The sequence below is a fragment of the Octodon degus genome, unplaced genomic scaffold (assembly GCF_000260255.1).
Source record: "Octodon degus isolate 3935 unplaced genomic scaffold, OctDeg1.0 scaffold00037, whole genome shotgun sequence".
Taxonomy (NCBI): Eukaryota; Metazoa; Chordata; class Mammalia; order Rodentia; family Octodontidae; genus Octodon; species Octodon degus.
The window spans coordinates 906,200-918,713 of record NW_004524613.1 but is presented as its reverse complement, the minus strand read 5'-3'; the positions used below and the strand labels follow the sequence as shown (position 1 = coordinate 918,713).

General features: G+C 47.2%; 1 long non-coding RNA gene across 1 annotated transcript in view; it reads left to right on the top strand.

Moving 5' to 3' along the window:
• Positions 1 to 12,514, top strand: part of LOC111816666 — a 20,884-nt gene that overhangs the window by 7,448 nt on the left and 922 nt on the right. The gene's annotated exons all lie outside the window — the stretch shown is intronic.

Sequence of the window (12,514 nt, the reverse complement as noted above, 5' to 3'; positions counted from 1 at the left end):
ACTTTTCTACTGGATGGTTAAGACCAAGGTAAAGCAGGACCTATGCAACAAGAGTTGTAGCTTTTTGGTCTGAGAAGGTCAATGAAATGCCCTCAGGATCTGCTGTACTCTCTTAGGAGCCCTTGCCCTGCTGTTCCCTCTGCCAAGAGCAACACATCTTCTCCAGCTGGAACTCCTGCTCCCTGCTGAGGCCCAGGTCTCTATCACTTGCTATAGGCAACATGCAAGCAGTGGCTCCTCTGCCCATCCTGGCACCTCCCCAGCAAGGACTGACATAGCAGGAAAGTGAACTCACTCTGTCCCTACCAGCACCTTGCTCATTTCTAGCTGACTTTGACTTTGTCCCATTGCTGGCTCCACAGGTGTAGACTTGCTGAAATTCCAGGACTGTGAGGCCATCCGAAGGTTTGGGTTCAGTGAGGACGGCGTCTACACCATCTTCCTGCCTGGTCTGAAGCAGTTCAAGAGGGTGAGAGGGGCTGTGGCTAGGGGAGGTGAGAGTTAATCCTGGAGATGTTGATCCTGGAGTTTCCAGATGAACCCCTTTCAGCGTTATGCCTTTTGGAGGGACTGAAATGCCAGCAAGTGGGGGTACCCTGCCTTGTTGAGAGCTCTAGTAGGCAGAGGTGTGACCAGGGGACAATGTGCACAAGTCCTCACAGTAGGAGCACTGCCTTCCAGAGAGGTCTCTCACTGGGGAAACAGGAAACAGCTCTGAGCTAGCTAAGGTCATCCTGTTACACAAGTGAACCCTGCAATTCTGAGGGCCTAGCACAAAATTTATATTTATTGAGGGCAAGAAGTGCTGCTTTGCTGCATTCAGGACATCGGTCTGAGAGGTCCATGGAGATGCTACCACCTCCCATGAGCACCTTCAGAGGTGACCCTGAGCTCACAGGTCCAGTTATCAAGTGGCGGAAGGGTGGAAGGGAGAGGTGGGTGTGAGGTAGGGTTTGGGACAGACAATGGGGACGGGAGCGGGGAGCACCTATCCAGCAGTTCTGTCCTGTAATTTTCTCTGCACTTTCATTTCAACCTTCTCACTGTGTCAGTGATTTGCCCCATACATGGAGAGCTCTCTCTGGAGAGCTTTTCACACATCTGGTAAATGGGCCTTCCAGGAAAGACCAGCTGAGGGCCCTGTGTTTGCACCAATTTCTAGCTTCAATTTCATGATATTTTTTATTATATTTATTTTCACAATCATATGATTATGCCCAAGCATGAGCATTTTCCATTTATGGTACTGGTAAGGTTTCTTAGCAAGAGAACTGACAAGTTTTCAAGGAAAACATGATTTGGGAAACTTAAGCAAATGCAGGCAAGATTCAATTTGGGGAAGGGGACAGTGACGTAGAGGTGATAGCTGGCCTGGGAGAAGAGGGATCAGGGCCAAGCCCTCAGCTCTCCTCTGATGCAAGGTCTTCCCTCTGAGACCCCTGCACACCCTGCAGCCCACACAGGTGTCCTGCTTCTGTCCCTTGGCTGAGGTTTTCTTTCTCAGAGTCCTCACCCCTCCTGCTTGTGTCTTCCTGGAAAATGACACTCCCCTCATTTGTGACATTTGTATGACTCCATTCAGTGCCTGATGGGAAGGTCCCTCCCCAGATGGTCTGGGATGGCTGAGTCACTGGTGGGCTTCTCCTTGCAACCTCCCAAATGTGCACAATACATTGTCTTCTGCCCCATCACAGCCTCTTCCAGAATAGGCAATGGGAAGCTTCATTTGTCTCTGATTCATCCTGTGGAGGGTCAGGCAGCAAAGCTGCACTCATGGGATACTGAAGTGGTCCCAAGTTAATCGAGAAAATAGTGTGTGAACAGTAGTTAGCCTGCTTTGTGTAGTTGTGTTAGATTGTAGCTCTTAGAGAGAAAGGCTTTTTTTTTGGTCTCTCCCACATTTGTATCCACAGACATTGAAACAGAGCATTACACATAGTAATTTCTCAACAAACTATACTGTGTTTTGAGGGACAGCAATAAGAGCTTTTTCTGCATCTACAGGGTGGCTAAGCCCTTTATGCCATCCACATTTAAGCTTTCCAGCAAAAAGCAGAATTAAGGAGGGGGAGCCTCCATTCATTTCTCTCCTAGTATGTTCTGGGCCCTCTTCTAGACATTCACATGACCCCTCTCTTGTAACCCACACAGTAATGAGGAGAAACTGAGGCACAAAGAGGTAAAGATGTGAGCATCCTTATTTTACAAGTAAGGAAGAGGCAGTGGTGGGAGAGGGTACTGGCCATCACTTTAGGCAATGACAGTGGGTGCAAAGTTGGAGTCTCGAATTTTCTGATGACCTTGATCAGCTTTGCTCCACAAGATGTGGGGATCTGTTGCCATGTGTCTCTTGTGCTGCCCTGGACATGGCTTCTGGCTATATCCAGGGCATCTCAGCTGCTCCTTTGTTGGCAGGTGTTCTGTGTGATGGACCCCAGTGGAGGAGCCTGGACCATCATCCAGCGTCGGGAGAATGGCACAGTGAATTTTGACAGGAACTGGGAGGACTACAAGCAGGTGACTCTGCTGTTCTGGGGTGGGGCTGTGTGCAGCTCTGAGGCCTGATGCTCTTGCTCTGGTGTTTCTGGAGACAGATTTGTGCTTGCTCTCACAGCTTTCCAGAAAACTTCATCAGCCCATCTGAGCCACCTACCCACAAACACCCTCGCCTGTTATCCATGCACTTCCCAGAGGCCCAGGCCTTGAGTTTCAACCTCTTCATGAAATTTCTGACATGCATCCTGGGAATGAAACGTTGACTCTTGTTTCAAATCTTAGTAAAAATATACATTGCTAAGAATTTTTTTAAAAAGAACAGAGTCAGATGAAAGGAAACAGTACCAAGCCCCCAGCTAAACTGCTTGAATGAATTTCTTGCATATTTGGTACTTGTGTTACCCACCAGGAGCATAAATTCTCTGATGTGCAATTGCTTGTGCAATGACCATCTGATTTTTAAAATGAGATGTGTTTCCTGATAGCTTTCCAATTTTCTTAAAAAAAATTTGGTGTATAGAAATATTGGAAAGTTAACTTAAATACTCTTTAAACTTTTCAGCAGCAGAAGAAATAGGAAATACGCCTGTATTATTGCGTGTACTTGCTATTTATTACATTAGATGTACAGTCAAACATACATATCAAACTGAGCTGTATGTGTTCTGAAACCATTGAACATTTTTAATAAATCATGAAAATGGTAAAAGGAAATCAGGAGTTGAGATGCAGAAATACACAAAAGCCTGCTGGTTAGCTGCTTAGCTGGTAATGGGACAGCATCCCATAGGTAGGGAGCCTGGTCCTGGGTGCCCTGTCCATGATGCTGAACATGTGTTCCTCCAGAAACTTTGGGTTCTTGGTTCTGGACACTGTTGACAAACAGGCCACGTGTTCTTGGACTTTTATACATTTCCTTGCTGATGAAAATTTTCTTTTGTCTTTTTCTTTTTTTTTTTTTTTGCCAGAATCTTGCAAAACATCTTGCATTGCCATTTATGTGGACTAAACTATTATTCATTTAAACTGAGTATGTACACTCATGCAGTTAGATGCCCAAATATGAAGTGTAAGGATCAGTAGATTTGGAATATGTGATCAATTGATATACAAGCTTTGACATAGCAGCCTGACAGCACTTCACAGTCTTCCCTTGTGCCACCTCCTAATCACGCCAAGAGGAGCTGCCCTTCATTTGGGGTCACCACAGATAGTGTTTTGGGTTCCTGAGCTTTGGAGAAATGTAATTTGAGTCATACTTATTGAAATTTTACCTTTAGAAATGTGTTGATGATTTTCTTCTGAGAAGTGTGGGTCTCCTAACAGGCTGTTCACAGAGATCTTTAGGCCCTGCAGGTCGGAGATGTGGCCTTAGAGCCTGGCCTAGGGCATTTCTCAGCCAGGGACACAGCTCCCAGCTCAGCACACAGCCCACTCTGTCCTCCCCTTATCCTCTAGGGATTCGGTGACCCAGCTGGGGAGCACTGGCTGGGCAATGAGGCAGTGCACCACCTCACCAGCAGCACTGACTACTCCCTGCGCGTGGAGATGGAAGACTGGGATGGCAACAAGTTCTCTGCCAACTTTGAGCGCTTTGAACTGTACAGTGAGGAACAGTTTTACAGGTGAGCTCTGCGCCCAGTGGTTGCATGGGCTGTGGTCCAGGACCGTGCCTGCAGATCTGCACCAAAGGTCCATCCTGGTCACTTTTTCTACCATCAGTCTGCCTTGTAGACCCACATCACGAGATCTGGAGGTGGCTAGTGAGCTTTGGGTTGCAGACTGTGGGATGGCGTCCTTCCTGGGGCAGTCAATCCAAGGCAGTTCCTGAGTGACACCACAGTGGTGAAGTGTCTTGTGCCAGCTGCACCATGGCCTGTGTTGAGGTGGCAATGTCCTCCTGATTGGAGCTGGGAGAACTGGACACTTTCTGGAAGTTTGTCAGCTCTGGCTTGGGCAAATCCCATGAGGTTGTTCTGAAGCTCTGTGCTTCAAAAGCAGAATAGCTTTGGATATGGCTACATGGTGACAGCTTCCCTTTATCCCTCCCCTTCTTCATTCTCTCCTGTGGTACACTTAGGCAGAGTGATCAGAATTAAGAAAATATTTTCTACAATCTCCAATAAATCTGCCCCACAACTTTTTGAGGTGAGCATCATAGTCCTACTTTAGTACAATGAAAGCTGGGGTCTTGGGGTGGGCCAGTAGGTGACGTAGAGATAATATATTCAAACAGAGAAATGTCACATTTCTACCTAAATGTATAATTCTGTGTTATAACTGTTCATCCTGCAAATACAAGCATGTGAGAGAAATTTCTTCATTTCTTCCTTTCTTTTCTTTCTTTCTTTTTGTACTTTTTAGGGAAGGGATTTCAAAGTGTTCAGGGTCTCACTACTAGATCGTATTCATAGTGATCCACCTGTTTACGGCCTCCCAAGAGCTGGGATTACAGGTGCATGCCACCACACCCAGTCTCAATTGTCATCTCAGTGCACCTCTGGGATGGGATCAGAACAGTAGGCCCAGGGATTGAATCTCTGGCCCCTGTGTCTGATTGCAGGCACTTTAACCCACGGAGGTATTTGGCTGGTCCATGTGAGATAAATTTCTGAGGTCTCTTGTGTACAATGCTGTTCTCCCTCTGTGTCAAGGTCTCAGAGGGCTCCAGAGTTTGAGGTTGCCCTGCCAGGCCTCAGCAGGCTCTCATTCACCTGTTCCTCTGCAGAGCCCTACAGAACAGGTTGTTGCATAGTTATTCTGTGCCTTTAGGGCTGGCCTGGTCATTGGTGGGATGAATCAGTCCTGTGATCCACCCCATCAAAGTTACATTAGCCTGGTGTGAGGCATGATGTATAATGTCCACTGATGTCCCACACCTCCAGAAGGGACCTGGAGGGCATGGGAAATAAGGAGATGCTGTCAAGTCAGGAAGGACACTGCAGAGGAGATATGCTTATGCTGCGTGACCTCTGCTCATGCAGACAGCAGGTGGGAAGGGCTCCCCAGAGAGCGGACATATCCTGCATTATGGAGATAGATAGATGCAGGTGCTGTGGGTGTGTTTATGCATGTGTCATGGGGACACCAGGGATGTGGAGAGCCCCTCCACACTACATGTTGGAGCTGTCTGAGCCACTCCGTGTGCTCCCTGATCCAGGAACACTTGTATGTGCACCTCTAAAAACAGGTACCAGGTCACTGTGTGCCTGTGCCTCATCTGTGCCTCCTGGGCCATTTCCTCTGAAGGCTCTGCACGCAGCCTGCTGGGCATTGTAGCTCCCATCACTTTCTGACATGAAGGGGCTGTTTTCCTACATAAGCACCCACTCCCCAGTGCTTTTCCATGTTCACACTAGGCTTCCCTGTGGGACCCATCAGTCCCAGGAGCTCCCTGACCCTGTAGTGCAGGTCCTAGGGCCCAATGTCTCCTGCATTTCTCTTCATGGTCCATATTCTATGTTATAAAATTATTGCTCATGCAGGCTCTTCCTGAAGCAATACAGTCTTCATGATCCTGAGATCCCTTGTTGGACTCTGCCTCACTTTGGGATAGAGATGTCCCAGCTGGAGGTCATGTGTGTGAACATTGAATTAAAGGCTGGATGTGTCTCATTTTACCTTCCACAGGCCTGTTGCATAAATGTGCTTAAATTACATCTGAAGAGTGTGTCAGTGGGGCTGTCCTAATCCATGATGTGGTGTTCACTGTGGCCCTAGGAGGGGCTGATAGCACTGACCTCACACCCAGAATCATGAATGAACACCAGGCAAATCTAGAATCAGTGAAGCAGTTGTGCAGCAGTGATCCCCTCCAGGGCATCTCTAACCAGCCTGCTCTTTGCAGGGGGCTGTGTTAACCTGCTCTAGAGACCAAGATGTCTTTAAACAAGCATGTTTAAAGACACAGGGTGCCTCATGTCTGGCTATGGTCATTGGGACCAAGAGGATCATCTTTCTTCTCAACACAAATAGAGCTGTGGGTGAAAGTTGAGGTCAGTGCCCTCCACATGCACTGCCAAATCTCCATTAGGAGGAAGCCATACCTTGGGTGTTGTGGAGGCCCTGCCCTGGCATTCACTGCTTCCTTTAGCTTCACTGTCAACATCTGAAATCCACTCATCTCCAACTTAATGGCTCCCAACTGTCTTCCACCCCTCTTCCAGGTGTAGCCCCTGCCTGCAATCTCCCAGCCAGGCAGAGCCATGTGCTGCAGTCTAAGTAAGAGAGAACAGTAACTGCTCATTGCCCTGAGCATTTACCAAAGCACACAATGAGCAAAGTTGTGGTCAGCATTTCCTTGGTTTCAAAGTGCAGTAAGGCAGGGACTGAGGCTGGGTATGGTGACACAGTCTTGTAAAAGCGTGCTGCCTCTGAGAGGCAGAGCTAGGGTTTAAACACAAATTGATGACCATCAGCACCAGATTGCCTTGGTTGTACCTGTAAGGACCACAGAGTCTGGCCAAAGAAGATAAGTCTGCCGGCTGGGCTGCCAGGTGATGTGTAGGTCACAGGGCTACACCAGGCATGGGGAGACAACCCTGGGTTTGAACGGTGTAGGCAACTTTGGTGATGGAGAGCTTTCTGGAAGATGCAAGAGGACACAATAGCTGTTACAAGACAAGGGTGCAGGAACTTGAGCATGGGAAGATCAGCTTGTGGGTGTCCAGGCAGACCATGGTGGGCTGCAATTGAGCTGTGACCTCATTGGTCCTGAGACCGTGGCAGGCATTGTGCTTTTGGGGTCCTATCTCCTTCTGTGGACAGGGCATTGTGAGGTTGACATAAGAATGAGTTGACCACTGCAAAGCCCTTTGGACAGTGCATGTCCCTTGGTAGAGGCTCCAAAAACTGTCATCAATTCTACACAATATGGTCACTGTGACACTGCTTCAAGACCCAGGGAATGAAGTTTGGAAGTTCCAGCACACAGTAGCTGATTATTTTCAAAGATAAAGAGAGGAGGCATAGAGGAGCCTGAAAAAAGAGCCACAAGCCATACCTAGGCTGGGGCTCTCCCTGTTAGACTGCAGAAGAGAGTCCAGCCTGGGCAAAGCTCCCAACAGAGGCCTTTTGGGAACACGACACCAAACTCACTCTGTGCTCTCTCCTATCTCAATCTGCGGGGGGCCTCCAGAATTGTTCTGGAGAAGGATAGCGGTGTGTCATCTCGCAACGGTCTGCTGATCCTGAGGAACAACAACTTCAGCACCTGGGATGCAGATCATGACAAGTGCAGCTGCAACTGTTCAGAGATTATGTCTGGAGGTGAGTTAGGATCAGAGGTGCCTTCTCCTCCAAGGCTGTAAGATCTTCGGAACATTCCTCCTCCTAATCCAGAGTTGATCAGGATGTGTCCAGGGGACAACTCCCACCAACTATGGCTGGGGCAACACTCCTGGGTTGGGACAGAGTAAGAGTGTAGGAGATGGGGTGAGTCAGAGACAGAGCAGGAAGGACAGAGGAGACACCTGAACCACAGAGACAAGGACATCTGAGGCAGAGAGAGGCAGAGGCTGATAGGAATGAGAATGGTGGAGACAGACAGCACTGGGCAGGGAAGGTGAAGGGTGACCTGGAGAGGAGGTCCTGCCTGGTTCTGGCCAGGAGAGGTCGGGATGCATGGGACAGTGACCTAAGTGAGGCAGGATGACAGAGACAGCCAGCACAGAAGGATGTCTTCAGCCAGAGAGAGGCACACGTAGACCCATGCTCAGAGACTAGGGAGAGAGACTCAGGAGACAAACAGACACCACCAGATATCCAGGGAGGTGACATGGGGCTGTGAGGAAGCCAGAAGGCTAGAAGGCTAGTAAGGGAAGGACGTGGATGCTGAGGATTCTGGGGAGTGTCAGGAGGTACATAGTACTAACAGGGTGCCAGAGGCACCACTGCCCTCTAGTGGCCATGCATTAGCAGAGGGTCTGCGGGTCATCACCTACCTCCGCAGTTGTTTGGAGCTCAGGAAGCAAGAGCAGGCATTGGTCCATACTCTCCTTTTCCACAGGATGGTGGTTTGGCACCTGTGGCACATCCAACCTCAATGGCATCTACTACCCAGCCAGCCAGCACAAGCGGAAGATCAATGGCATCCGCTGGGACCACACCTCCAGCGACTCTATGTCCTCTCTCCGCTCCTCCCGCATGATGATGCGGCCATTCCACAGCTAGGGAGTGCCCTGAAGACCCCAGTCTATGTTGTCTATCCTGAGAATAAGGTCAGCGAGACCATCTGTACCATACAGGCTACAGAAGGTCAGGAGACATGCACGTGCCACCTGTGAAGACAGTAGGTACTCAGTTCATGATGATAGTGCTGGTGAATCTTGGGAGATGAACTTTCTACTGAGAAAATATTCCAGTCTGATGTCACACAAGGCCCTGACTCTGTGATGTTCTTACCTCTTCTGACTTGGCTGACAAGGTCATTTGGAGGACCCCAGGTTGCAAATATAGAATGTCTTACCTGGTATGTGTTTGTGGTCTAGTGATTCCATTTCTGTATGAAGGTGGATCTATGATGGCTGCAGTGTGAATGGATGGTATAAGTATGTGTGTACACTGGTGATGTATCTGTAAAGTGACAGCTCTTTGGGGCCAAAACTTGTGGGGCTTCATTTCATGCCCTATGTGCACAGCAGGCAGTAAACCCTGAGGCAGATGCAGTGTGGGGGACATGTTTGGGACACACTCTGTCATCCTCCTGTGTGCCCCGCTGCTTACACAGACTTTGGGGTGAATCAGCACCCTCCCTCCTCAGCATATTGGCAGCATCTGGTGGGACAGAACTTCTTGAGGTTTGTTGACTTTGCTGGACTGCTTTTAGTTTTGAAAGTGTAATGAGTGATTTCTTTCATTTAGCTCTTCTTTTCCCCATAATTTTATTGAGAGACAAATAGAAATGAGACAGCTTCAAATCAAATTGATAGGACAATTTCAATAATTAACACATTGCATACTCTCTTCCTAGTTGTTATTTGCTGTACAAGATGCAGACGTGATATCCTATTTACAAACACTATTAGAACAAATCCCTCTATTCATTAAGAGAATGTAACTATATATCTATCCTAACCATTTTGAATACACAGATACAAAATGGACATTCATCTGTATCCCCTTTTTTTGTTTAGTTCTGTCATTTGAATATTATAGGTGTGTGAACTCAGCAAAATATTCTAAGAGTCCAGTAGCCTATAATAGTGTTGGGTTTTCCGCTTGACTGGCAGTGTCAGAAAATGTTGACCTGAATCCCCTACAGCTCAACATAACATCATGGCTTTACTTCTTATACTTTGTTTTTATACTTTTCTGCTGGATGGTTAAGAACAAGATAAAGCAAGACCTATGCAACAAGAGTTGTAGCTTTTGTATCTGATAAGGTCAGTCAAATCCACTCAGGATTTATCCTGAGATTGTGTACCTCAGATTGTAGATCCTTTGTCAGTGTCAGCCATGTGGATGAGTCACGGCCATTGCTTGGCCAATGTGCTCTCTGTGAAATCCTGAGAGAATGTTTTCTCTCCATGTGACTCTCCTTAGGCACACTACATCATCAGTCACTTTCTTCTTTGGCCCCATAATCTCCTTGATCAGAAAATTTGGGACACTACTGAGTTACATGACGTTATAGTACAAGTTCTCATATGTCCTGAGTCTTAATTGACCTTGGAAGGCTAGGGCCAAAATGTTGGCTTTCCTTGTGACCCTCCTTTTTCTCTAATTTTGGTCTGCAAACTTAGGTTGTTAACCCTCCAAAAGAGAAGCTTATTGTTATTATCATACAAACTAGGCTGTTAAGCTTAACCTCACTATCTGTCTCATTTAGCTCTTACGAATCAAAGTCACTCATGCGATATTTCAAATTTTAAGAATTTAAACATTCTTATATTATTTTAATAGTTCGTATATATGAATTAATAAATTCTTAAATAGGGGAAAGGATTCACTTTGCTCCCAGATTATGCAGGCTTCCATCTGCTGTCCTCTGGATGCATGTCAAGGTGCATGGCAGAGGGCAGCCTTTCAGGCTGGTGTAAGACAGCTAAAGCAGGAAGGGCACAGAGGGAGGAACGCGAAAGCAAGCCTCCTCCTCTCCCTCCTCCATATACAGGGTGCTCTCTCTAGGGTGTGGGGAGCACTCACATCCTCAGTGCCAGAGCCAGACAATGAACTAATCGAAACTAGATTTAGCCACCTTCAAGAAGCTCATGCCCAAGATTGTGTGACAATTTAGGGGTCCACTCAGAAAGAAGCTATAACATTCCTCCCCTGGCCCTCAAAGGATCATACACATCACTTTATATAAAATGCCTTCAGTCCATCTCTAAGAGTTGCCAAAGCCCTAACAGTTTCCTCTGAGACAGTGAAAAGTCTAAGTCACCAGCCTCCTCTGAGACATAAGGCAAACTTAACTCTTAGCTTTACAAATGCAGGCACAAGACAAGCATTTCCCTTCCAAAAGTTAAAAACGGAGAAACAAAGCAATGGGACCAAAGCAAGTCCAAAATTGATCACGGCAAACATTAAATCCTATAGTTCCATGTGCAGCATCCAAGACAATCTATAGCAAGATCTACTTCAAGGCCTTAGGGTGGTTCCACTCCTATGCATTTCTGGTGGTTTAGGCCCCAGGGCTTCTGTCTTAATTGCTTTGTTCTGTCCTTACAACTTTCCTTAGATGATCCATAATCCTGGCTTTTCCAAACTTCTGGGATTTCCCCTGCACTTTGGGCTTCATATTTGCAACTTCACACACTTCCCTCCAGGGGCACACTGCCTGGCCTCGCAGACCTTGTGAATGCTGGTTGGGACCCATGTGAAACCCACAACTCTTGCATTCTGCAACTGTCTGAAAAAAGCACCCCAGAGACCATGCCAAGTGCTGGTGCCAGCTGGAGCAGTAGTCAGGCTCTCCTCTCTCCTGGCTGTAGGTTGGAGTGCCTGCCTTGCTGTGCACTCTGAATCTAATTCTGAGGATCTCTGGAACTTGGTTCTCTGTAGGTTACTCTACAGAGAAAACATTTTTACTTTTGGAGTGTTGAGGCTGCAAAGGGTGAGGCTTGCTGCTTCCTGTGATGCCCCCAGGTCATCATTTACAGTCTCCTGTTCCTTTTCAGCAATGGAGATTTCCCCAGTTCTATCTCTGTTGTCCACAGCTTTATCAAGGCTTCCTTTGTGACTAACTTCACAATGTTTTTAATTGTGCTGGGCTCCCTACTTTTGATTCTCAACATAGATCTCACTCAAAGCTCCCTACAGCAGCCATGTAACTGCCTCAACAGTTGACTCCCTTGACATTTCCCCTGAGAGAATAATTCGTCTGCAACCCTTCATTTTAGCCTCAGGCAAAGTCTCAGGGCATGAGCAAAATGCAGCCAAGAATTTTCCCAATCTGCACTACACACTCTCTGGAGGTCAACAGCTAGTGCAGTCCTTCTTCCCAGCAGAAACCTCTGATCCTTACCTGCAGGATTTCCATCACCCTTCTGTTCTCCTGAGCTCTGACCAGAGTCTCCCATACAGACCACTCTAAGGCCTTCCTGCTCTGTTCTTCCAGATGACATCCTAAATCTGCCCAAACTCTTCTCAAAAGCCATTTCCAAAGGCTCTTGAACCCCGGAGTCAGGTATAGTCCCAGCACCCACTCCACTTCTCTGGTCCCAAATTCTGTCTTAGTTGCATTCCTCTCATAGCTGAGCAAAGTGTCCAACACACAGTTTTAGAGGGGGAAAGGTTTATGTAGCTGTCACTGTGAGGTGGTTTCACTCTGTAGTCAGCTGTCTTCAAGGCAGAGTGGTAGGCATAGCAGAGGGGCTGCAGTTCAGGGTGACAGAACTGCAAAAGCCACGATTATAAAAAGAGAGAACATTTATTCATTGAAATACAGTGCTTTATGTATTTATTTATTTTTTGGCTGTTTATAAAACAGATTCTTTTTTTTTTTTTTTTTTTGTATTTTAGGGGAGAGTCAACAGGGTGTTCAGGGCCTCACTACTAGATCAGACTCATAGTGATC